Below are 27,169 nucleotides of genomic sequence, written 5' to 3'. Positions count from 1 at the left end.
GTTTTACTCCCGGTTCCACTTCAAACTTCCAGTAGGCTGAAACCACAAAAAATAGAAAAAATAGACAACCACATACAAAAATCCAAAAACTGTGGTAAAAAATGTTTTCCAGGAACTCTGTGTGTTCCTGAAAGCTGGGTGTATGGAGATTCCAGCATAGCGTACCTTTTGTTGATGCCATTGTTAGTAAAAAATTAGGCTTCATGCCCAGCACTTTTTTGCAAATTTTCCAAACCCCCCAAATTTTTGCTGTATTTGGTATTTTTTTATTGGTTCCATCCAAGGGATTCCACAAGCCCTAGGTGCCTTTAGAATCCCTAACATGTGGGAAAAAGGGACATTAACTTTCATGAAGAAAGTTATTACGTAGTAAGTACGCAGACCACCCCAAACATCCAAAAATGGCTCACCTCCAGGAGGAGGGTGGGGGGGGGGGCAGTGGGGGGATAGACCACTAGCAGTTAAGGTGATGGGAACCCATAACTTCATACCTGTCTAGATCAGGAAGTGTTGTGATTCAATAGCTAGTCAGGAGAAGATATAGCCTCAATGAAAATAGTAATTTAGTTAGATTCTCCTTCAATATTTATTAAATAACAGTCCCTGTGCAAAACCCGCCCAAGTTGTGTGATGTTTATTGCACCTGGCATTTTTCAGGTACAATAAAGACCGCACCCACAGATACTTCCACTAATGTCATCATGTCAAACCTCCTAGAATGTAATGGTATGATGAACTCAGTAAATACTGAAATATTTATCATCACTCCAATTGGGTCAGAGCAGGCAAATCCTCTTACATTAACAACACAACTTTACAACTTAAAACGGTTAATTTGGTATGAAAAGAACATCGACAAAATATTAGAGACATGCGAGTCATTGTTATCATCTACAGACGCAGACCACGCTGGAGATATTACGGGGCACTGGGAGTCTTTTACAAACAACATCAATAAAAAATGTTAACCTACCCACAGAGATCATAAAACACCCAGAGCCGGAGGAGGGCCATGGTACACGCCAAGTATACGGTACTGAACAAACAACTAAGGTTAATTCGAACTAATGGTCCCCAACCTCCGCACCAGACTCTCATAATAATAGAAAATACAAAAAGGGAACTAAAACACGAGATAAAGGTGGCCAAGGAAACACACAAAGAACATTATGAGACCAACTTGCTCCACGTAAGTAAGCAGAGAAACTCGAAACAGTGTTGGGCAAAAATAAACTTTCTGCTAAATAGCAAACATCTCCAATTTACCTCCCACATAACAGAACAATCTTGGAGCATTCATATTGAAGACACATACAATTTCAGAACTGTTCAGACAACAGTAGGCACAGGTGATAATGCAAACAAGACTAAAAGGTGCTTCAGTCCAGAGAAAATATCAGAGGCTAGGAGTTAGAGTATGGAAAAATGGATATCAGCGGACGCATCAGTCACTGACTTAAAGACTTTATCCAACGCCAAACCGAAATCATAGAAATACAGAAAGCCAGTAGCATTTTTATCATGCATGCGCAAAGAGTAGAACCTGTACAGATAACACAAAAGCGAATTCTGCATACAATAAATCACTTGAGATCGGACGGGGCACCCGGCCCCAAAGGCCTACTGAATGCACTGTTCAGGTACAACCCTGAGTTTTGGTCCTGCTATTTAACCCCCCTGTTTTCCAATAGCTTAGAGACTGGAAATATTGCTGACTCTTGGAGAGGCAGCATCTTTCAACCCATTTATAAGTCAGGAACACGCTCAGACCCCAGCAATTACAGACTGATAGCCCTTATAGATGTAGAGACTTAGATCTACGCAACAAATCTACTGGCAGACTTGGAGACATGGGTAAGCTGCAAAAGTCTAATCCAGAAAACACAGACTGGGTTCAGGGCCGGCATTGGGACTTTAACAAATATTTCAGCACTCACCCTCTTAGCAAAAAAAGCGACAGACAAATCAAACATCCTCTACACATGTTTCGGAGATCTTAAAGCAGCCTTTGATAAAATGCCAAGAGCCAAGCTATGGGCTAAAAGGAAAGCTTGGGGAATCTCCCCCAAATTACTAGAAGCAATCATCATCCTATATTCACAAACCTGGGCTCAGATAAAAAAAAGGGGATGGCCGGAATTTACCCAAGAAATTTCCGACAAAAATGGGCTAAAGAAAGGATGAATTTTGGCGACTTGTCTTTGCAACCTCTACACGGCTGATTTAGAAAGCAACCTTAGTCTCATTCATGGAGACTCACCCAAATTAGGAAAGACACCAATAGCAAGTCTGCAATATTCGGACGACATTGTGTTACTCTCTCAAACTCCGCTTGGTCTACAGTGCCTGATCTCTCAACTAGCAATATACATTTCAAAAGAACATCTGATAATCAATCTAAAAAAATCTAACATTTTATGTTTTTCCAGCACTAAAAAAAATGCCCGAAATTCATCTGGAGGATAAACTCAAAAATCTTATCGCAGGTGGAAGTATATAAATATCTGGGGGTTCTTTTAGATTGTCATTTAAGTTTCAAACAACACCTAGAACATGCCGACACAAAAATCAAACAACTATCATTTGCTTTCAAAACTCAACAGAAAAGCTTAAGTGGCAGCTCAACAAACCATCTCCTAAAGGTAGTGGTTGCAAAATGTTTGCCAGCGATAACATATGGCTCGGAGATGCTGAAAACCAAGAACTCCCAAATGCTAAATCTAGCCCAGTCCAGACTGTTTAAAAAACTGTTTCTAATCCCGTGACACATCTCTCGGGCACAGATACGCCTGGAATATGGATTAACGAACCAGGCGCAAGCCAGACAAGGTGTCCTGGCCAAATATTATTGGCGAATGAGGACTGCGGAAGACAACACGCTTGCCCACCACTGCTGGGAGGAGGTAGAAATACAATATAGGAACAAAAATTTGATATGCCAGATTTTAAAACAAGCGCTTCTTACCTTAAATCTGGAGGAAGCCTGGCAAACACCCCTTTCATACCCTGCTTTAAAAAAACTCACAAACAAATCGATTAAAAAAATATTGTTTCAAACTGATAAAACCTTATTTGTCAGTAAAAGTCATGCATGGTTGTGATGCCATCCTATACGCATATGAAACCACAACCCTATCTGCAAGAATGCTTCAGAGACCACTACAAGCGGAAATTAACCTTACTGACATTGGATTCTTTTTCAAATAAAGATCTCACTCCAAAATGGCTACAGACCTGGCCATCACTGGACTGCCGCCTCTGTGGTAACGGAGCAGAGACACTACTACATCTATTATGCATCTGTCCGGCATTACATAACCGTAGGACGTCACTTTTAAGGCCAATCCTAAGAGAAACTCAAATCCAGACTTGCAGAGCGGCCGTCATGAAATGCCTCAGCGGTTCTTCAGTTCAACTGTCTTGCAACACCGTTAAATTTTTGTCACTAGTAGCACAAGAACTAGAAAAGAAAGAAACAGCACAAAACCTTGGAAAGAATGAAACACCAAAAAAAGAATTTGGCAGAAGGGTATAAAGTAGCCAGCCTAAGTCTTTTTCATACCTTTTTCTGTACTCCCTTTCTTACAAAGCTCCTTTCTATGACAAGCTCTAGGTAAGAACACGATTGTACCAGTAAATGTTCCGGGATAGGAAACTATAGTGACTTATGAAACTGGATAGAAAATTATGCATAGCAGTTCTGAACTTTGCTCCCTCCCCATTTTTTGTTGGCATTAGCACTTTAATTACAACAGAAAGCATGGATATGTTTACATTGCTGTTTCAATATTCAGCTGTTCTTTGGTTCCATTTCACATGAGGGTTACGACAACTAAAAATGTTTTAATGCAATTTTTATTTTGTATCTGAATTATGTTTTCATCATGGTGGTATGTTCCACTCTTTTTATGATTTTAACAGATCAAATAAAAGTATTTTTATTCATTATTCAAACTGAAATATGTGAATTTTGTTACAGAAAGCACCAGAGTTAGCATGTTATGTTCGAATTTGAGGGCATAATTTGTGTTAGGTGCTACTTATTACACTAGTTACATTCTGAAACCCCTGGGTATTGGATTCCAGCAGGTGAGATAATTAGCACTTACCCCAAGCTGTCACTGCAGCAACATTTCGATCTACAACTACCTTTTTCAGGGGAATTTTGACCTCATGGTACCACTAATCTAGAAAATACTATTTCTGTGTATGCCATATACACAGAAGCTAAGCTGAGGCAATGCATTCAGATGTGATTTAATCTGCTGTAGATCCAGGACTTTAAATGGTCCGGGTCCTGCCGGTGCTCAGCACTAGCAGTTCTAAAAAGCAGGTGCCGCGACAGGTCCTTATGGGCTCTTCATGTGTGTAGTCATCCTCAGGGTGGATTTTTTTTTTCTTTGAACTATGCAGGAGTAACTCCATTCACTGCCTTTGATATAAAATCAAAAAGACTTGTTATAGTTCTTTCACTCAGTGGCATAGCAAGGGGGGGGGGACGGCATTCTGGTGGGTGGCATGAGTTTTCGGGGTGGCGGAATCCAACACCCCCCTTGCCTGCTGCTGGGAGGGAAAAGGAGCTACTGCCAAACTGCTTTCACTGTCTCATAATTTGAAGCATTTTCAATACTATACATAAAGAAGCCATAGTTGTTGCTTATTTAGCATATGCAACTAACAATGATTGACAAACTCAATAGTCCTGGTTTATTGTTGTTGTAATGTTACTTGTTGTATTACATATCTGGGTGAACTGACAGAAGCAAGAGAAAGCCAGTCATGCGGCACACTATGTCAAGCACAGATTTTTAGCTTATGTATTTTTTAGCCACTCCCGTAAGTACATCGGCCACGCCCTTTAGAGAGACCCCTCAGTTATTTCATCCCAAACAAAGCCCTGCATATATCCATATATGTAATGTTTTGAGCCAGGTTTTCCTTTAGGGATGGAGTTGGTCTCTTTGATTCACCCACTGGAGTAGGTCTATGTAATGCTTTGAGCCAGCTCTTCCTTTGAAGATGGAGTTGGTCTCTTTGATTCATCCCCTGGAGTAGGTCTATGTAATGCTTTGAGCCAGCTCTTCCTCTGGAGATGGAGTTGGTCTCTTTGATTCACCCACTGGAGTAGGTCTATGTAATGCTTTGAGCCAGCTCTTCCTTTGGAGATGGAGGTGTTCTCTTTGATTCATCCCCTGGAGTAGGTCTATGTAATGCTTTGAGACAGCTCTTCCTTTGGAGATGGAGGTGTTCTCTTTGATTCACCCACTGGAGTAGGTCTATGTAATGCTTTGAGACAGCTCTTCCTTTGGAGATGGAGCTGTTCTCTTTGATTCACCCACTGGAGTAGGTCTATGTAATGCTTTGAGACAGCTCTTCCTTTGGAGATGGAGGTGTTCTCTTTGATTCACCCACTGGAGTAGGTCTCTTAGTCCAGATTCCTTCTTGTCCTCATGTTATGAAACCCGTTTCCTTACTTCCAATATTACTTTTCACCCTACGTCCTCAGATCTGAAAACAAGGAGTCTCTCCCAGCACTCGTTAGATTGAAAATGTAGGTTGCAACTACTCTCTCTTAAGCTGCCCTCTGCCTCAGAATGAAAGATTTATTATAATTGAGACATGTTTGAGGATTGAAGTGCATTGGCAGAATTGCAGTGTGTGTGGGGATGCTGGAGGGTCACGTTCGCTCACTTCACATGCTTGGTGTGATTTGAGATGTGTTTCAAATGGGGAGGGGGCATTTTTTCATTTTCTGGCGACTCCCTTGATCGTGCGTTGAGCGGTTTGGAAGTTATAAGCATACAAACATATCCTTTGGTACATGCCTTTGCATTGGTACCCGCAGCTTAAACAATTCTATGTTGCCCACAGCATTGCATGAGCTACGGAATAGTGGGTTATCTGACTTTCGATCTTGTCCAATGGCAACTCCCCTGCTAAGGCGGTGGGGCGTTGCCCCACTACTTCAGCTGCAAGTTGAATGCAAAAAATAAAATTATCATAGCTTTGCTATTATCATTTTGTTTTTTGTAGGCAGGCGGAGCTGGGCTTCCTGCGTCACAGGGGGAGGAGTTGTGGCAGGACCTAAAGTGCGCATGACACCTTGGCCGACTGTCAAGGTGCTGGATAAAATACCAAGGCTGCATAGTCTTGAATCCACCTCATGCCACATTAGCCCAGCATCAGGCACTGCCTGTCTCATTATCTAACTCTTGCATGTTCTTTTTTGCTTATCTCATTCTTTCTTTGGATAAAGAATTAAAGTATATAGAGGAAAAACAGCTGCCAGTCCCCAAAATTAAGTGCCATTGGGCTCCCCTGTGGCCACCAGTTAAAATCACACACTGGGGCACAGAGGATTTGCATGGGGGTGAGGGAAGGTGGCATAAGGAGGGGCTGAAGGGTTGCAGTGACCACAGAGAGGCCCAGCATGTTGGAGCAGTGAGTCATGAAAGGGGTTGCAGGGTTAACCATAACACAACAGGGGCATGTAGGGCAGCCAGAGGGGTTGCTGGAGATACAAGAGACACACAAGTCTGTGCAGAGTTGAGGAGGAGAATGCAGAGCAGTTGTAGGGGCATGACAACAAAACAGGGGCTGCACAGATGGCAGGGAGACAACGAGGCTTTTGAGAGGCAAGGGGCACAAGGAGAGCATGGCATGCAAGCGATGAAGGGGGAGACAAAGACGGGCTGTATACTGGGAGGTGGCACACAGAATGGGTGCAGGATCAAGACAGGGGCACACAGAGGAGCTTCAGGGGGCAAATAGGAGGAAGAGAAGGCACATAGAGGCTTTCCAGGGGGGAGAGGGGAGGGCGCATATGAGCAGTGCATGGGTGGCATACCATAGCTTCTTGTGGGGCTATGAGGCACAGCACATAAGGGGTGGTAGCCACAAACAGGTAGCAGGGGCAGGTGGTGGTGGTGGAGTACATGGACTACAGGTGGGGCAGTAGCACAGCGGGGGACTGCAGGGGAACAGGGACACATGGAGGGGAGGTGGGGCACATATGGGTGCCACAAAGGGTGGGGGTCCATAGAGATGCTGCAGAGTTGTGGCAGAGAGAACAAAGAGGGGTTGGATGTAGTTGGTGCTAAAAGTGGGGGCTGCAGGGCAAGCTAGGGAGCACTGAAAGGTTGCAGGGGGCAGGCGGGCCAATAGAGACCCAGAACGGGTGCAGACAGCACAGAAATGCTGCAAGCAGAGTTGCCACATGGCCATTAAGGTAGCAGTCTGATCAGTATTTTGGGGTGAAGGCCAGCAAAATTATTGTGAAAATCTGTGAAATCTGCATCCAAAAATTGAAGATGCACTAAGCAAAGGATGTTTCATCAGAAATTTTACTTTCAAACCAGCATTTCATCCCAAACATTTTCATAGCCTGACGCATTTCAGAGCTCCTGCTCTTTCATCAGAGGCTTGCTAACAGTCCACAGAAGCAGTAACACACCCTCTTCTCCCCTCTGCATGCTAGTAAGTAATTTCCCTCAGGTCAGTCTTCTGCTATGCCATCAAATGCCAGTCGTTCAAGGGGAGGCTTACTAACATTGTTGTCTAACACACTTACACTAAAGGTAAAAAAAAAATCGTATTACATCTTCTTAATAAGATATCATTCCTTGTGAGCATTATAAAGATAGAACATGGATTCTTATACATTTATATAATATTCATTTCGGTACCAATCAAGCAGAAATCTTGGCTCCTCTTAAAAATAAATTGCGACATTGGAGAACATATATCACAAATCTAGTGACTAAGGGGCCTATTAGGATGGCGGACGAACCTGCGTCCATCCGCCACCCCAGAGGAAGAGGGAACGTCCGCAGGGGCAGCGGCGGTCCCTCCGTGTGAATTAGGATGTGACCGCCACCCTGGCGGTCACATCCTGTATGTTTAACATTGCTGAGGGTGCTGCTTGAAGTAGCACACGCCGCAATGTTAATAAATGCATGTTTACCTTTGCGTGCACGAAGCAGCAGGCACCGCGTGGTGCCTGCTGCTTAGTGCACGCAAAGGCAGGGGGGTACCATAGGTACCCCACATGTGCACCTCCCACCCCCCTCCACTCCTGGGGGCCCGCAACGGGCCCCCAAAGAAATGACTGTATGCCTTTCCACGGCGTAAATGCCGCGGTGGAAAGGCATAGGAGCGCCGCCATCCTAATATTGCTACGGTGTCTGATAGACACCGCCAGCCATGTTAGAGCTTTTCCGCCGCGGTCGGAAGGCGACCGCGGCGGAAAAGCGGCGGACGGAAAAAAGATGCCCCAGCCATCCTAATCTGGCTTTTCTCAGTCCGCAGCGGTTAATCCGCATCCTCCGGGCTGTCGGTGGCTTCCGCCGGCCCGGAGGATGCGGATTATCCGCTATCATAATCGGCCCCATAGTTTGGATGGGCAATTTTAATGCCCACCCCTGTAAAAGTGCTGACACAATTGCATGTGTGCTGACAGATGTAGAGGGCCATTCTGTTCCCCATTTTAGTCACAATAAGTATTGCGACCTTTTTAATAGGCTACTGATAGCGACTAATCTTATAATGATAAATCCACAGGATATTGTTAACGGTCAGTTGGATTTTACGTTCTCTTCTGCTTCTTATTTTTCAACTCTTGATTATAATTTGGTTTCAGACTCAATCAGAAATTACTTTACCCAAATTAATAAACCTTCTGCTAAATTAGCCATTAAACCTTTGATTGCAAAGAAAGCTGGGGTGGATTCGGCCAAGTTTGTTGGGAATATAGTAGCAGCAGGCATCAGAAATATTGATATGTCTCGACCCAATTACTAACAACGAAATGCCACTAGCCTTTGAATTAATTCTGTTGAAAATTAATCATAATCTGCTACGCTATAGCCAAAGAGAATCGTAAGTCCTCCACTTGGTTTGACAATGATTGTGTGATAGCACTTACAAATCTTCACATGGCTCTGAAGGTACAACCCAGAGATCAGAACCTTGGGAAGACATTACAGCAGGCATACAAAAAAGCAAGGATAACAAAGCTAAAGTTTCCAAAGGATGAGATGTCAGAAAAGTTGCAAAGGGCTGCAGCACTAAATAGCTCACAGGACTTTTGGTCCATAATTAATGCCCCCTTCCTGGGGGATGATAATATGATGACTACAGATATTCATGTGGATGAGGAGGCATGAATTCGCACACTTTGAAGGTGTCTTTGGTAACACACACAATTTAATCCCCCAGCTACCGCCTTTTTTGCCTTCTAGTTTAGAAGATAAGATTATTTTTAGCCTGGAAATGACACAGCTTGCTCTTAGCGAGTGTAAAAGATTAAAGGCACCGGGTTCAGGTGGGGTCCCAATTGATTTTTTCCTAGAAAATCAAGAACTTTGGGCTCCACTTCTTACAAATATTTTTAATAAAATAGCTCAATCAGGTGTACCATCTTCTTGGAAGAATACAGTTATCATTCCCATCTATACAAAAAGGGGACAAGTTGATCCCACAAAATTATAGGCCAATATCTTTATTGGATTCAACAGCTAAATTATTGGTCCGGCTACTTTTAAATAGACTGGAGGAATGGGCCAAGGATAAGAATCTAATAATTCAAAGCCAATATGGCTTCAAAAAAGGTAAGGGAACAGTGGACCAATTTTTTAATTTAAATCTAACTATCGGAAAATATACGGCGGCTAAGAAGATGATCATTGGCCTTATGGATTTTATCGTCAGACTTTGACTATGTGGCACAATCTAAATTATAGCTGATCATGGAAGCCATGGGAATCGAGGTGCAGATAATTAATGTTCTCCGTGACTTATATGCCGAAGCCACGACCTGCGTCAGATTCGGCAAGGATGGTGACTGCACGAGCCACTTTAGAATTATTAGGGGTGTGAGGCAAGGATGCGTGCTTAAATCCTTTTTATTTGCTTTGTATACTAATGCCGTCAAATCCACTCTGTTAGGTTCCACTGCAGATGTTCCCTATATTAACTCCTCCCCTGTCCCGATACTCCTCTCCGCTGACGATAGCGCTCATTGCAAGTACTGGTAATGCGTAACAGCAATTAATAGAGGAGTATTCAAAATATATGAACAATTTGGACCTGAACATTAATTACACTAAATCCTTTGTTCTTGTGGCAGGGTCCAAGCAGCAGAGACAGTCTCGATTGTATATTGAAGGCTTTATGTTAGAGGTCGTAGATTCTTTTAATTATGGGGTCCCAATTGATGGGGTCCCAATTTATTTTTCCTAGAAAATCAAGAACTTTGGGCTCCACTTGTTACAAATGTTTTTAATAAAATAGCTCAAACAGGTGTACCATCTTCTTGGAAGAAGACAGTTATCATTCCCATCTATACAAAAAGGGGACAAGTCGGTCCCACAAAATTATAGGCCAATATCTTTATTGGATTCAACAGCTAAATTAATGGGCCGGCTACTTTTAAATAGACTGGAGGAATGGGCCAAGGATAAGAATCTAATAATTCCAAGCCAATGTGGCTGAAGAAAAGGTAAGGGAACAGTGGATAAATTTTTGAATTTAAATCTAATTATCGGAAAATATATGGCGGCTAAGAATGATCATTTATACCTTGGCTTTATGGATTTTATCGTCAGACTTCGACTGTGTGGCACAATCTAAATTATGGCTGATCATGGAAGCCATGGGAATTGGTATGCAGATAATTAATGTTCTCCATGACTTATATGCAGAAGCCACGGCCTGCGTCAGATTCGGCAAGGATGGTGAATGCACAAACCACTTTAGAATTATTAGGGGTGAGAGGCAAGGATGCATGCTTACATCCTTTTTATTTGCTTTGTATACTAATGCCGTCAAATCCGCTCTATTAGGTTCCACTACTGTTGTTCCCTATATTAACCCCTCCCCTGTCCCGATACTCCTCTATGCTGACGAGGCAGCGCTCATTGCAAGTACTGGTAATGCGTAACAGCAATTAATAGAGGAGTATTGAAAATATATGAACAATTTGGATCTGAACATTAATTACACTAAATCCTTTGTTCTTGTGGCAGGGTCCAAGCAGCAGAGACAGTCTTGATTGTATATTGAAGGCTTAAAGTTAGAGCACGTAGATTCTTTTAAATACTTGGGGATCGTGTTTGACAGAGATAGCAATTTGACAAATATGGTCACCAATAGAGGACTATTGATGTTAAAAAACATTGGGGCTCTTTTTAAATTTATGAAGAAAATTGGGACTAAGCCAATTGAAAGAATAAAAAAGGTCTATGAGGCAAAACATTATCTGCTGCATCTTATGGTGCAGCCGTTTGGGATATATCTGACATCTCTAAATTACAGCTTATAGAGAGGATGGTTTTTGAAAAATGTGATATCTCTTCCTCAATCTTGCTCTAATTATATCTGCCACATGGAGCTGAGAGTTCCCTATATTACTGACAAAGTTTGGATCACTCCTTTTCTGATGTGGCATTCAGTATGGCGAAAAGAAACTCTCCCATTAACTAGAGCTATTATAAACAATTCTCTGAATTTAGATGGTGTAAGAAAAATAAACTGGCTAAAATATATTAGGAATACCTTGCAAGCCGTTGACCTACAAAACTTTTATGAGGATCCGAAACTGTACATGTCATTAACTAAAAGGGAACTGAAGACTCGCTTATTATCTTATTTTAATTCAAAGAAGGATGATTCTAACCACAAATTGTCTACTGTAAGACACCATCAAACAGTACCTATCATAATTAACACTAAGGCCTCATATCTAACATTTGTGCCGCATCCCCAACACAGATACATCTTAGTGATATTTTGCCTAAATTATATTTCTCTTATGCAAGCCTACCCGTCCAACATTTATGTGGTTAGTGCACTTCCACCTTGCCCTTGTGATAAGAGACCGTCTCAGAATGACCTGCATTTTTTATTTTTCTGTACATTTTACGAAACTCAAAGTAAAAGATTTATGTCCCTCTTATCAGGAAAAATAATTTTAGACAATGTCGTGTAGCCCTATATTATCTTCTGTCATTACCAGACCCTTTTACATGTTTCTCTCTGGCTGCTTTTTTTTATCTGTTTTAAATAGAAGGAAGTTGAATTTATTACCAGATTTTAAAATGTAATTAAAAAACTGGCTCTTTTGGAAATCTGTTTACATATATATGAATTACTGAAATGTTTCTTAAAACTTTTTTCTTTTTTGTCCTTAAAACCACAATTGTTGTTTTAACCTATATTTTAGCTATATGTCAGCCCAAATCTCTATTGATGAATGTATGTTTGCAGAATAATTTTTATGTTGATACTTTATCTGTGAAATAAAGTTATACTGACTGACAGACTGACCACTCATGACATTTCAAATGACATCACTGATGACATCATCCAATGAATTTGCTGGTTTGCTTTATAGTTTACATAGTGGCGGATAACTGCCATAATAGTTTTCTACATTATTTTGAACCACCTGTGTTCAGATAATTGGTGTAAGTGTTTATAAAACGCATGTGCTGTTGATGCACCATAGGTGTGAAGAGGTATAGAGCACGTTCTGAATCATTGTTTTGAAGAGTAACTCTGTGTCCAGGTGACAGTTGACTTGTGTTCATTATGTCTCACACAATTTTTTGTTAATGCAGAAAAAGATTCCAGCAGAGCAAAGATTCTATGTACTACATATTAAGTATTGTAAGAAGCCTTGCACTTTTAGACAGAATCATCTCAGCATGACAATTTCTACTTGACAAAGATGACTGTGTGCAACAGGTACTAGCCTATGTACATGTGCTTGTTTTGCTTAGGAAGATGGGCTATCAGTACATTTTTCTACACAGTATTAAGGCTGCGGTTAGTATGATCTCTAGCACCTTCAGACCTGGGTATTTTTAAATCGCTCTTCAGATGTTTTACATAGAGTGTACACGTTCTTAGTAGATACTTTTAAAAACTCTGTGCTGTATTCCTCATGAGATTTTCACTGTCTGCAAACAGTGTAGTACAGAAGAAACTCTCTCCATGGAGTACACAGTGTTAACAGTACCCAGTTATTTACTCATATCCATTTTATTTCTCAATGTAGGTTAAGTGACTGTCAGAGGTTTGACACAGGTAAAGACTGTCTGTAGTAGGACATTAGTTAAGTAACAAGGCTTGAGTATCTGGAGGAAAATGGTTGTCCCTGAACAGGTGTATTCAGATTGAATACAGTGTGCAGGATAGGTTACCTTTTCATCTATGGTTCATAGTCAATATGAACTCAGATACCCATGAAGTGTATGGTATAGGGTCAATGCTGCAAATAACATAAGCTTGCTTTACCTATCAGGGTTGTATGTACAATAGCAATAAAGACTTTGTATTAGTATTTTACACTTACTTTCATAGCAGTCATTGTATACAGGTTTAAAGAGTTATTTGTACAAAAGAAGCTTGGATGATGTCATCAGTGATGTCATTAGTGATGTCATCAATTATGTCATAGAACATGTCATGAATGATGTCATATGTGAGGTCATAAGCAGTAAATGGTAGAGCACAAATTATAGTTAGGTCTACTAACTATAACTGCAGAATTTCTGTGGGGTTTTTTATCTTTAGAATGGTAATGAAGACACTGAGAAATTCACCTAACTATAGCGCTATTTTAACCTTTGTTTTTATCAATGAATGTATCATTTGTTTTTTAAACAAAGATAATCTTTTTATGACATCTAACTATAACTTTACTTTAAACTTTGCTTTTTTCAATGAATGTATATATATATATATATATATATATATATATATTATATATATATATATATATATATATATATATATATATATATATATATATATATATATATATATATATATTCAACAAGAATTCCCACCGATTTTTGCAGAAATGACAAGCCACACCAGGTATGCGATAAGAAGTATTGCGGGTTTATTCAGGCAAACAAAGAAGACGCGTTTCGATCTCGGCTGAGATCTTGGTCACATGACCTTCCATGAATTTCCCACATTTTTAAAGAGACAGTGTGCATAGAAATGAAATAAATATTGCTATTTGCAAGTCATCCTAATTAATCAGTAGAAAATGGTTAATGTCACCATGACAAATTATAAGAAAAATCAAGGCATGTAAATATAAGAATTAATGCATTGTGGCAAGTGATACTCTTTAAGTGAACAAAACATAATTGTATAGTACATCTGAATGCCTGTCACACACATCGAAGGGCTCAATCAGAGGGATTGCAGGGAGCCATGGGCAGTTTTTGGGGAGAAATAAATGTACCCCCCCAGTGTTATACAAAATTAGGTGCGAGTATATATATATATATATATATATATATATATATATATATATATATATATATATATATATATATATATATATATATATATATATATATATATATATATATATATATATATATATATATATATATGAATACATACACATATATATGGACTTATCTTTTTATAGTACAAAAATACAAAGAAATATTCATCTTATAATAGAATGGGGGATTATCTCCATCAGCTGTAAATGTATGTAATTTACCTTTACTGTTACTTTCTTTTTTCCTCAAGGTACATAACAAAGAAAACAACCCCCTCCCCCATTACACTAAATTATTACCATTAACAACCACCTAGCAACAGTCACAATTGTATTGTAATTTCATTTGTATAGCGCTTACTTCCCCATATGAAGTGCTTTATACCGGGCAGCATGCTGCTCCAGAACCCAAGGTAAGATCGCTAAGGTGTACTGCTGGAAACAAAACGCGTTCACCTTTTTATGGTTGGTCACAGCAGGCAAAAGGTGGGTGCTCACGGTGCTATCTTTTTAAAGCTCGAATGCCTAGATGCATCAACCTATTTAGGAAGTGCAAACGGTGCGAATCGCAAAATTCGGCCGTTTGCACTTCCTAAATAGGTGTCTGGGATGCATCAAGCATTTTTGGAAAATCGCTATTTTTAGCGAATTCCAAAAATGCGATTGCTTTTAAGGAATCGCAAATTTGCGATTCCTTAAAAGCAATGCATGATTATTTATAAAATTGCGATTTCGCAAATAGGGGGTGCAAATTTGCATAAATGTGTCAAAATGCCCAAAGATGCATTTTTAAACACTGTCATGTTACAGACACACATGTCCTTAGGACATGTATGTGTGTAACATGCACTTTAAAATACATTTCAGGGGTGCAGGAGGGGTTCCTTTGGACCCCCCCTGCACCCATGGAATGCATTAACATTTTGCGAGTTCCAAATTGCGAATTCGCAATTCCCATTGATTCCTATGGGCCTTTTGGCCCATAGGAATCAATGGGAATTGCGAAATCGCAATTTGAAACTCGCAATTTTATTGCGATTCGGTACAAATTGCGATTTTTACAGAATCTCAATAAAATTGCGAAAGAAATGATGCATTGCCATTTGCGATTCCTTATTTGCGATTCCTTATTTTTCTCAAATAAGGAATCGCTAATGACAACGTTGATGCATCTACCGGTAAATGTCTCATGCACTCTACTTTATCTGAGATAACATGAAAGCTAGCCATGGTATCAACATAAAACTGAATGATTTGGTAGTCACGGTCTATGTGTTAGCACACAAGAATTCTATGCAGCAAAATACAAAACATTTATTTATAAAAAAAAAAGACAAAACTATTGGCTTTGTCTATGCTTGTTTCTTTAAGAGGACGCATTCCCCAGTGCCCCCCACATTTTCCGGCCAGTTGTATTGCGAATAGTTGGGAGCCAGAGTTAATGTAATGGTCAGAAGTATAGTAAAGAAGATAATAACGAAAATACAAGCATGGACTACTGCTAGTATTTAATAATATCAGCAGCTCTGATAAATCTCATTTCTTATTCACTATTGCAATATCAGTATAATAAAATGCAGTATCTATGTACATCTTACTGCCACTAGCTTGCAGCTTTGAAGTGCTTTAATTAACAGATGTTATTAGTTTAACAATATTAGTTCAATCAGATGGACCATTCACTCCACAGGGCACCCCTACTTCGGTACATAGTAGTAACCTTTCAACCCCCCTCCGGAATCCGGCGTCGTCCAATTCACCCTGTCATACTTTTAAACTAAGGCTCCCTTTACAACCTAAGTCGTGATATGTGAAGGAAAGGGGTGAGTGACCCAGAACTACCGTTACCCACAGCCATTTTAGCTGTGTTTACATATGGGGCTGGAGTGTGGGGAATAACCGGCACAGACATCACCTCCACCTGCCATCAAACATGTCTCCCGTTGCAGCAAAACGCTGGCACAGCAATGCCAGATAATTACGGAAGTGCATGTTGTTACTGCGCCTCTCCTGGCATTACAACTACACCTGGCAATTACCAGTGAACTTAGTAAAAACGCTCATCAGGCTGAATATACAATAATATTCCTGCGGGGCGTTTTTCTGGCTCCGCACAGTTACCTCCCAGAATGCTGAGAAGTCAAACCTTAAGTTAAGTTAGCGTGCAATTTACCAAGACCCCACGTGTGCACACGTCTCTGCCCGCAGTGGATGGGCACCACGATCCTGCCACATCAAATCAAGGGGGCAGACCTCCTTGATCTGGACATAACAACCTCCCTTTCCTAGTGTCCGTGGGCAAGGACTGATGTACTTCTTTCGTTCTAGGGTGCCACTAGGAGAGAACCATTTCAGGGCGTGATTTAGGAATCTTTTTTTTTTTTTACAGATTTATGTAGCGCGAACTCGAACCGAAGGTATTTGAGCGCTCTACAAGAGCACCAGCTAGTGTTACACAACAAGTTCATTTTTGGTAAGCACGGGAAGATTTACCCCTAGATTCATCAAAGTCCCGTTTTGCGAGTCCTAATTGGGATTATTAAGGAATCGCTATTAAGGACTTGCAAAAGGGGATTCATGTAGGAATCGCTAAATAAATTGCGATCCCTACACATTCCTTATTTGCGATTAGCAAATTGCTAATCGCAAATAAGGAATTTTTAGGCCCATACGAATGAATCGGGAGTTATTCCTTATTTGCGATTAGCAATTTGCTAATCGCAAATAAGGATGCGATTTCAAGGGTGCTAGGGGTGTCCAAAGGTCACCCTGTAACACCCCTGAAATGTAAATTTAGACTTATGTTGCGCACACACATGTCCAAAGGACATGTGCGTGTGTAACATACAACTGAGAAAAATGCACTAAAGTGCATTTTTCTCAGTTTTCGCTATTTACCACGAAGTCAGACTTCGTGGTAAATAGCGGCAAAAAATAGCGAAATCGCAATTTATTAATGGTTCATGAATAGCATTTAATGAATCTCAAATTGAGATACCTTAAATGCGATCTCAATTTGAAAAATCGCAATTTTTTTGCGATTTTTCAAATTGCGAGTTCATGACCCATTGATGAATTCCAAATGCCATTTTTGCGGGCGCAAACGGCCGAATTCTGCGATTCGCATCGTTTGCGCCCGCAAAAATGCTTCATGAATCTAGCTGTAAGTGATTTGTCCAGAATCACAGGATGCTGAGCCCAGACTCGAACCTGGTTCCCCCAGCTCCAAAGTCAACAGCTCCGGCCCGAAGGCCACAACCTCTCCCCAATTCTGCTGCCTTGACAACACTTCCAGGAGCCCAGTGTCAGAATAGATCTGAAGTACTCACCCACTGCTCTCCTCTGGTCAGCGGGTCTCAACAGCTCTCCTTACACCACCCAGCCACCGCTCCTTTTTGTGGCTTCACAGACCCCTCCTCCCAACTTGCTTCTGCCTGCCCCCTTCCTCTTTTCATAGCTGCAGTCGCACCTTCCAGCATGTGAGGTCTATCTTTATTCATCACTATTTTCACACTCTTCAACACATCCTGCCTGTCCACTTCCTCGTCTCTGTTTCTCAAATTCAAACTATCTATCTACATTGCTATGGCACGTATACAAATATATATGTTAGGTATTTGATATACGGACCGAGCTCCATGCAGCACTGGCACAGGTACTCTCTGATTCAAGCCTTCTTAAATCACTAGTACAACCCGAGGAGTTTCTTCAGGATCTTCAGTCTTGCTACTTGTTCTGTTTTGCCTTCTGGCCCGCGTCTTGGACACCCCCTCCATTTCATCTCAGTTTGGCTATCCAGAAGGATTACAGCCTCTCTATCAATTGCGGTTCCGGGTCCTCTGCTCCACGCCTGAGGGACATCATCTCCACATTTCAGAAATCCATCCAAGGTCATCAGGCCCCAAGGGAAGTCAAGATACCAGAGGGGGCCTCTTAAACCAATTAGTCATCCACACCACAAGGTCTTTATTTATTTATTTATTTATTTTATATTCTTGTAAAGCGCCAGACTACACCCCCGAAGGGGTATCTCCGCGCTATTGCTGCAACAAGGAGAGTTCTGATTTAAATTGTATGTCCAAACTAAAAGTAAAAGGCTACAGGGCATTATTTGCTAGGGTACAGATAGGCGCAAAATTACTTTTTTAAAAGGCTTTAAAATACAGGCGCAAATCCCTTCATTTTAGCAGCTCTGGAAGGCCTACCCTGCTAATCTTTCTCTTGCAGAAGCCTCACTAAAGTGTCTCAAATGCATAGCTTGAGTGAATATTTACGTGGTGAGACAGATTTACTAATATTTCACGCAAAGCAGTGCAGAGCCCTAATTTGCTGAGCTGCTTTGCGTTAAAGAAGGTGAATATGACAACACCATCTTTAGTAAGATATGGTGCTGCTGCTACTCTTTCCACAAGCGCCAGTGCACCATTTAACTGTCTTGAACCATGCACAAGCCTTTGCACCATAGTGCAAAGGTGTCTGTGTTTTTATAACTTATATTTTGAACTGGAAAACTGCCCTTTCAGGTCAGAAACTATGGGTATATCTATTTTTAGCCTCTTTCCAAGTTATATATGTCCTGTACAGTGCAGCACACATGAAAAGTTAAAAAAGTTTGTAGAAAATGTTCTACTTTTGTGTGCCTGCCCAAGGAGGCATAGTTTATTGGTACAAAGGCTTTTCTACTAATGTTAGTAGATTGAGCTTTGCAACAAAACCATGGGTGGTTGCATGGGACTTCCCAGGCACCACACATAGGACGCCTGCTTGATGCAAAGTAAAGCAAAGTAGTGCATAGTGTTATTTTGCTTTACTTTTATGCAACTTCCAGCAGAAAGTAACCCCCAAAAACACTTTGCACCTGTTTGTATCACTTTTGCTGATTTTGCACCAGTGCAAAGTTTTGATAAGTCAGACCTGTGCAATCCTGCTATTTGTATGTAGCCACCTAGCATCACATGACAGTGTGTGTGGGTTAGAGAGACAGGACTATGCACACATCAATAACACAGACATAAATGGGCCAATTCATAAAGATACATTTGCACTTTACTCTTACACTTTGCAGAAAATATACCACTATTGGCTATTCACCATTTCCAAGAGTAAATATACTGCAAAGTGTAAAGTTACATGTCTCTACCTCCTGAAACCAGGGATCGCGCTAAATTTCCAAGTGTAAAGTTACTACTTGTATCTTTACCCAATTTGGCAGAGACATATACCAATAGGATTGAGATCTCACTATGGCAAAGAAGAGAGACAATTTTAAACATTTATTAAACTTAAAAAAAATATATATATATTTATATTAAACATTGATGGAAATAAATGTCATATATTTATTTAAAATGTAGAACAAATAAAATGCTATTGCACTGAGAATTTACTTTTGAAAAAATATGTAATTAATTTAAATACATTACTTTAAGTGTATTTTTTAAATATTTATTTTACAAAATACCACCTAAAGAAGGAGGGTTTATATTTGTAATGTAGTAAAAAGATTTAAAAAGAAATGCATAGAATGTAAAATAATGTAATTGTTATTTTTAAAGTTTCATTTAATATTAGATTTACCACAGGTTATTAACTTATTGTACAGTAAAATAATATTACATATGTTTATATATAATTTTTTTACATCAAATTACATTTTTATTTCTTGATAAAAAGTCAAAGTTAATTAAAAAAAGGAATTATATTAACATTATTTCCTTTGGTGCGTTATTTTAAGCTCCTGCCTTTATTCTTTTCTATGGGAGGGTACTGCAGGACTGCTGGTTTTGCCATGTGCAGAGCTAGACCTACTCTAGAGCTGAGCTATAATATATTTACAACTGTTTGGATCCTTTTTTGCTGTAGCAGTTTTAGAAGTGCAGTTTGTGTATAGAAATGGGCTTACAGTTTAGTGGGGGGGGGGGGGTCTATCCCTCCCTAAGCACCTCATTAGCCCTCCCTAAACCACTCCTTACTTCTTTCTGAAGCCCTCCCATTTTGTTGTACATGGCTAGATGTATTGTAATATCACAAAGTACCACAACATTTAGTGCAAACTGCAGTTTGTGAAAAGGCCCCAAAGTATTCCAGTTCATCATGTGCGATATATTCAGTAATATTTTTGTCAATAATTTCTGAAGCTACCAGCTGAAGTGAATCACAAAAGTAATTGGCTCACATATCCTGTGTGGTTAAGACTTCACTCTTCATCAAATTCCTGTGAAATATTTGCAGAATCAAAATATGTGAAAAATGGCCCAGAGGTACTATGATTTGATTCACTCAAAGCCGTCCCAAATTGCACACCAACCAGGGCCGCCTCTAGGGCGGTGCAATCGGTGCCACCGCACCGGGCGCTGACTTAGGGTGGGGGCGTCATTTTTGAAAGTATATTAACATTTTAAAAGCATTTGCTGCTGTGTTTCTGGCCTCCAGTTATTTCAGGCATCAATTACAATGTAGATAACTCCTGTGATTAATTGTCTTCCTGGGAAGAGACAGGGTTGTCTAGTGGAAATTTGGAATCATCCTAAGGTAGTGCAGAGGGTTAAAATGCCTGCTGCTAAGAACATGTACCATGCAGATCAGAACGTGCATATAATGTAAATTGGATCAGTGGGTTACTGCTTTGTAAAATAGCTAATTTTGTTACATGTAGTTTATAAGTCAAAATCATAATATTAGAACATTGTGTTATTAACTGTCATCAAAAAGCTGCATGCACACTGCAAGGTATATGTTGGAGCTATATGTTTTAATGCACAGTCTTTCATTATCCTAATTTTCCCAAAAGGGTTAATTTGGGTTTAAAATAATTCTTATTATTAAAAGAACCTGTAATAATGGTATTATGTTTTAAATTCTGAATATGTGCTTTTCTAGAAGTAGGATATTAAACGATATTGCCTACCAGTATCAATGACATGTCACTCCTACAACCTTTTTGTGCTGTCTGATGTCACATTTTCTATACACTGATTTACACACATATGATTGTCTCTGTGCAATGTGTGTGTGATGTAAAGTGCTCTGACACCTTACAGTGAGTGGTGCTATAAAACTAAATTAATCTGAGAGAGAGTTAGTGTGGAGACTTGAGAGGCACTGTTAAAGGGTGCTATTGAGAGAACCGTGGCAGATGTGGCCATTGGGGGTGGGGGGTGCCAACAAACATTGTAGCACAGGGCACCACCAGTGTTATAGCCGGCCCTCCAACTTTAGGTAATAAAATCTGAATTTGTTAACGACCTATGGACTAATCAGTCAATTTGCAAAATAGAGAATCGCAGCCTAATTGATATTTATTAGGGAGGTCACAATCTGTGACTCACTGCTACTGGCTACAATCAAAGGTATGATGACCTTCAGGAATAGCAGACCCCTCATTGATCCTGTGAGTTTTTTTCGAAACAGAAAACATAGTTTTTCAAAGCAGCCTGATTCCCTTAAAGGAAATGTGGCTACTTTAAAAAAAAATCTTTTGCAGTTTGAAAAACTTCAGTTGCCACCCTGATTTCCAAAGGGAAATGAGTCCAAATGGGTACCCTTCCCCTTTGTAAATCAGTTAGCACCCCAACTTGGGAGTCAGTAGAAGAAGAACGGTTGTCGCAAATCATTGATACATAGCTGATTGAATCGCAAATTGGAAGAAATACCCAAAATACACCCCTTCTAGATTGCAATTTAATATAGGTAAAAAAAAACATTTTGTGATTAGGAAAAATTTGCAGAGTGCATAAATGAGATATTTGACACTTTTGGGCCACCTGGACATATTCGAAGGGGTTTGCTCTGAGCCCATCCATGAGGAGACAAGGACGTGCCAACACTTGGGCCCTGATCATAAGTTGTGAGACATTCAATGCAAAGAGTCTGTCCCTCCAGTATTACTGACACTTTCTAGAATTACCACATTGAATTCCTTCAATTATAAGTTAGATCCTTCAAAATGTTAAATACCTGTGCAGATCATGATTTATTAGGCAGAACTCTGCAGGGTATTCCAGACTCCGGTGGCTTAACAGAGACATTAATTGTCTCCAAAGACTTATTTGTGGAGTAGGGCAGAGATGATGGTGGGGACTGTGGGAGAGGTTTGAGGGTTGGGGTGAATGTTGCCTGGCAGAGTAGTATTACATATTCCCCTGGATGCATTGCATGAAGTCGGCAGGGCCTGGGCAAGGGGTTGGGCTGTAATGAGACCCTTTCCCACAGTGATTATGCAGGCCATATTTCCCATCCACTAAAACCAGGTCCATTGCTCCCACACCCAGCAAACCATAGTGCGGGAACGCTGTTTCATTGATAATTGTGCATCATGGAATTCCACATAGGAATTCTGGTCTGCACGATTTATAATCGAACCTTAAGTGTACCAGGTGATCCTACAAGAAGGACTGACGAAACAATTTTTTTCTAAATAGTCTGACACATGCAAATTATTGGGATTATGTGCTACTTCCATTACCCTTTGGTACTTGACAGCGGTACCGCCACAGTCTGCAGCAGCCAAGGAGCAACATCTTTCCATGTGGGCTGCAGCACACATAGGAAGAGCAAATCACCATTATTGATTATGTGCAAGAGGGTGTGCAAGGGTGCCTGTGCTGGCGCTAGGCAGCCTTTTTAGCACCAGCGCTAGGAGAAACTCAATGGTGTGCCATATTTTGGTAAACACGGCGCATCCTTGCGTTTAGAAAATGTAGTGCGGCGTTGCCAGATTTTGCAAAGCGCAGCGCTCCGGCATTTTGTTGTAAATGTCCCCTTTTGTTTAAATGTCTGAAATCGAAACAGATCCTAACAAAACCACCAGGCCTTGAAACTAGGAAACCTAGAGATATCTAACTGCTTCAGGATAGGTCTTTGGTGTCTATGCCAGACCCGTTTTGGGGATGCCAAAGGGCTGACAGGGCTACTGGGCCACAACTGTGATGGCTGTGGTAATTGCCCATGGTGTTCATCCTTCTATGGCTCTTCATACACTACTCAGGGTAGCTAGAGAGGGCAGTCAAAGGCTTCTCAGGAATGATAGTAAGGGACGGAGAAATTCTGAACTAAAACATTAAATGAGCGTGCACAATAACTAAGCATGGGCGAATTTTGCGAATTAGCGATTCGTGAATTCGCGGATTTGCGAATTCGCGATCCGCAAAATTCACGAATTTGTGCAAATTTGCGGATTTTTTAGACCGTGGTGCGCCCTCTGGTTCATCACTGCCACCCTCTCGTTTTTTATGCCCTTCTGCCCTCTGTACCACTCGTTTTTGTGCCTTTCTGCCCTCTTCCCCACTCGTGTTTGTGCCTTTCTGCCCTCTGTCCCACTTGTTTTTGTGCTCTTCTGCCCTCTGCCCCACTCGTTTTTGTCCCCTTCTGACCTCTGCCCCACTCGTTTCTGTGCCCTTCTGCCCTCTGCCCCACTCATTTTTTGTCCCCTTCTGCCCTCTGTCCCACTTTGTGCCTTCTGCCCTCAGCCCCACTTAGAATGGCGTCGGCAAGCTGCCAGCGCCATTCTAAAATAGCTACAAAGTCAGCTTCAACAGGACGCACTAATAGATAAAGTAAAGCAGGTGCTCGAGTTGAAGGTCAAATTACGTTACACAATCATTAATCACCCCAAACTTAAAATGTTTATCTTTATATACTATGCAGTAACAATTACTAAACGTTATGTGTAGAATTCATTTACATTTTTCATTGAAAAATAAAAGCCACATATAACTTTAAATACAAAAATGTATTCAAATATTTTATAAGATAATATTTATGTTTTATTTTAACAATAAATTAAATGTATTAAAATGTTTGAAAAGTCAAAATAAATGACTTTATTTTACCAATATGTCCTTTGGGGATCTTCTTTAAGTTTCTGCCACCATTATTTTGTTTGTGAGGGTGTTGCAGTATCAGTGCTTGGCCCTGTGTGGTGCTGGACTTACACAGGAGTATATTTACAACTGTTTTGGCGCTTTTTGCAGTAGTTTTGGAAGTGCCGTTTGTGAATAATAGTTGTATTACCCTTTTTGTGGGTTGGTAGATGTTCCTCCCTAAACTCCTTCTCAGTCCTCCCTAAAACCCCATGTATTAACTAATTAACATTTTACATTTTCCAGCCCTATTTGTGTGGAGATATCCGCAATTGGGTCGAAGGCCTCTATATAGAAAAGATAGGAGTGGTGGAAGCCTAGACCTCTGCAAGTAAGTTTTTGAATAGCATTTAATAATACATTAATAAGATGGCCATAGTACTACTAAACTTACTACAAAGTGCAGTCTGTGAATAGGCCCCAAAGAGTTTCACTCACATGCCACTTGTACAGCAGAGATGAGGCTTAGTGATGTACAGGTTGGTGAGATCGACAATCTCAAAGGATCCGCATTTTAGAGGCCCAGGACCACAGAAGGTGGCCTCACTTCTCACTCAAGCTGCAAGAAATGAGCAGCACTGTAGGCCTGGTTGGTGGGTGCTCATCTTCAGTAGATGCAGCCTCTGGGCTGTGGGGCTTTTCCTCCACTATAGCAGCGACATTGATTCTCGCAATGCTGCGCCACATGTTGAGGCAGCAGCAGTACAAGTCCCTCGAGTAGCTCTGCAGGGGTACCACTTACTTCATTACATGCACCAGGAGACCAGTGGACTCCTTACACCTCTGCTCCTAATATCAGTCAGTTCTCCTGGTGCTCAGTACGTTAGTAAAATGGCTAGACTTCTGCTCCTGAATGTATCGCCTCCTGCCCGGCCAGTCACACTCCTTCCCATCCTGAGCAGGTAAGCAGGCTTCTAGGCTCCTTGCAGACCCACAGCTTCCCTAGTATGTTACAAGAACTTCAGGTAATTTCCCTTTACCTTTGGGAGACTGGCAGTCATGCAGACACCAGCCCTTCTCCCACAGCAGCTCTTCGAGTACTCTGCAGAGCACGTCCCTTCTTGGTCAAGACTTACTTAGAACAGGAACTAAGCGGGATATTTTGGGCCCCACTTTTATATTCATTTTTCAGACAGGGGGATTTGATCCACTGTTGAATGTTGGTTTAAGGAGGTTTTTTTTCAAATGACAGTTCCTGGTTGCATTGCAGACAAGACTTTGTACAAAGTGAAAGTGCTCGTCCAGCGGGTATTAATGATGCTGGCTAGTAGCAGAACTATCTGAGAACACAGGCACATTTAAGTGCAAAGACTGACACTTAGGTGTCATAGGCCTCCCTGAAGAAGTAATCTTGGAAGGACAAAAGGACAGACCCAGGTTGCCTGAACTTTAACAGCAGAATCTTCTGACATGCCCTATCTCACACACCATCCACCAAATGGAAGTGCTCATGAAGGGCCATTTAGCAATCCTCTGCTAAAATGTCCTCATTGCATTTCTAACTTCAGTCCTGTCTCCATCTGCCCTCACTTAAGGGTCTGGTTCTGCAACCTCCATCTTCAGAAATGTAGGAAATTCACTTGCATTGTCTGGGGAGCTATATCCCATGCCCCATCTTGTGCTATGCTAAACCAGGATCCTAAAATGGATACCACTGGTGCCAGTGTTCTGAAATATGGAAAAACCAAAGGGGATGAGGGACGGAGCGTTGACAATACAAACACTCACCCCCAGTCAACTGATCTGGGTTTAATCCATCACCGTTCTTTAGCTCACTCCGCCACCCCAGTTCAGACATGGCCATATGCAAATCAGTCTGACCCTGTACCTCATGGGAACAGTCCAGCCCAAACTGCCAAGCCATGTCTTGCCTGGACCGGAATCAAGCTTCCAGGACCGGTTTCTGGCATTACAGCCGTCTTCAGCCGGGCTTGCTTGAATCCAGTGGCAAAGTGAGCAAGGGGCTCACGTCTGAGCATACCCTGCCAACTTAGGGCGAACAAAGAAAAACCAAAGGGGATGATGGACGGAGCGTTGACAATACAAACACTCACCCCCAGTCAACTGATCTGGGTTTAATCCATCACCATTCTTTAGCTCACTCCGCCACACCAGTTCAGACATGGCCATATGCAAATCAGTCTGACCCTGTGCCTCATGGGAACAGTCCAGCCCGAAAAGCCAAGCCATGTCTTCCCTGGGCAAACCCGCTTTGTGCTGGAAATAGGGACAGGTCAGGAGGATATCAAAGGAACCCTCCATTTTTGCTTTCAGTTCATCATACTGTAAAACATGGTCTTAGTTTTGACCTACTCTAAAGTTAGAATGACCCCTCCGGTCTCCAGTCAATTGTGTTTTCACCCTCTGAAGTTAACAATATCTCTTTTCCCAGTTTCTTTTCTTCTCATTTCTTGGGTTTTCTCTTCTTTTGTTTCACTGGCTTCTAAAAAATCATTGAGTTATGGCGCAGGAAACAGTGCTTGTTGTAACCAATTGAAAGTTGTTTCCTAGAATAGAAATTCAACATGGTTATATTTGTCATTGGTCAATGGGCTCTTATATTTTAGAAAGAACCCTGAAGGCTAAGGAAAAGATGTCCCAGAGTCTCTATGATTACAAGATTTTCAACCTCACAAAAGCATTTGAGATATATTGGATCCCTTTCCGGAAGGGTCTAGGGACAAATATAGGACCAATGTCTACCAAACTTTGAGTAGATTTTCAGTTAATATTTACTTTGCTAATATTATGGATAACAGCAGTGATGAGTGTGTCTATAATGGACCCCCACCATACCTATGTCCAGAGGTTCAGTTTTGGGCCTGTTATGATAGTTTCTGGCTATATGTCCTCATTCAGCATAGCAGCCCTAGCTGGGGTATTGTACCCCTACCTATGGGCTTCTCTAACAATGAGTGTTTACTTTTTTCAAAAGATCATCTCAGACACACACATATGTGGGCTTGAATTGGGAATTACAGGTTGCTTGTGGAAGGAACAC

General features: G+C 41.0%; 1 protein-coding gene across 1 annotated transcript in view; it reads right to left on the bottom strand.

The window, feature by feature from the left end:
- The window catches only part of LOC147703682 (perforin-1-like), a 41,237-nt gene extending 23,568 nt beyond the window's left edge, over positions 1-17,669 (bottom strand). Inside the window, exon 1 of the mRNA XM_086932042.1 lies at positions 17,638-17,669. The gene's annotated coding sequence lies outside the window, so the exon portion shown is untranslated. The remainder of the gene's footprint in view (positions 1-17,637) is intronic.
- Positions 17,670-27,169: the final 9,500 nt, after the last annotated feature.

Source organism: Lissotriton vulgaris, chromosome 7 (genome assembly GCF_964263255.1).
Source record: "Lissotriton vulgaris chromosome 7, aLisVul1.2, whole genome shotgun sequence".
NCBI classification, from domain to species: Eukaryota; Metazoa; Chordata; class Amphibia; order Caudata; family Salamandridae; genus Lissotriton; species Lissotriton vulgaris.
This window is presented reverse-complemented; position numbering and strand designations above follow the sequence as displayed.